This window comes from Anolis carolinensis, chromosome 2, assembly GCF_035594765.1.
Source record: "Anolis carolinensis isolate JA03-04 chromosome 2, rAnoCar3.1.pri, whole genome shotgun sequence".
Taxonomy (NCBI): Eukaryota; Metazoa; Chordata; class Lepidosauria; order Squamata; family Dactyloidae; genus Anolis; species Anolis carolinensis.
Genome location: NC_085842.1, coordinates 109,659,851 through 109,660,465, shown reverse-complemented (window position 1 = coordinate 109,660,465; position 615 = coordinate 109,659,851).

The following is a 615-nucleotide window of genomic DNA, read 5'->3' as shown; positions in this document are numbered from 1 at the left end:
CAATTCTCTCACACCAGAAGCGACTTGCAGTTTCTCAAGTCGTTCCTGACATGAAAAAAAACCTTTACTATTATTAAGGGGCATGCGCTCTCTTGCTGGCCACAGATCCAGCCCTTTCACACCTCTTCCTCTGCACCACCTTTAAACAGATTTTCATATTAAGTTTAATTTACAATGTGTTTTAAAATATTATTTTGCTTTTTTGTTTGATTTTTCTGGTATGGATTTTAATATGGAACCCCCTTCCGAGAGAAATTAGACTAGTCCCCACCCTGGCCAACTTCCTGAAAGACCTGAAAACCTGGCTATTCCAATGTGCCTTTGACTAATCGGTTATAACTTGACTTGGCCCTTGTACCCCTACCTCAATACCCGACTTCTGCACTTTATCACCAGCCTCTTGTACCAGTGGCCTTGCCCTATCTTGCACATACCCTGTTATGCTCTGCCCCCAGCTCGGAACACGCCTATTGTACTCAGCTATTGGCTACTGGTTATTGGTTGTTGTTGAGTTGTGTTTTTATGATGTTTTATGTTTTTATGTGCTAATGCATTATGGATCTTAGCCACAACAGTTTCTCTTACTTGAGACACCCATCTCTGACCATTTTTATT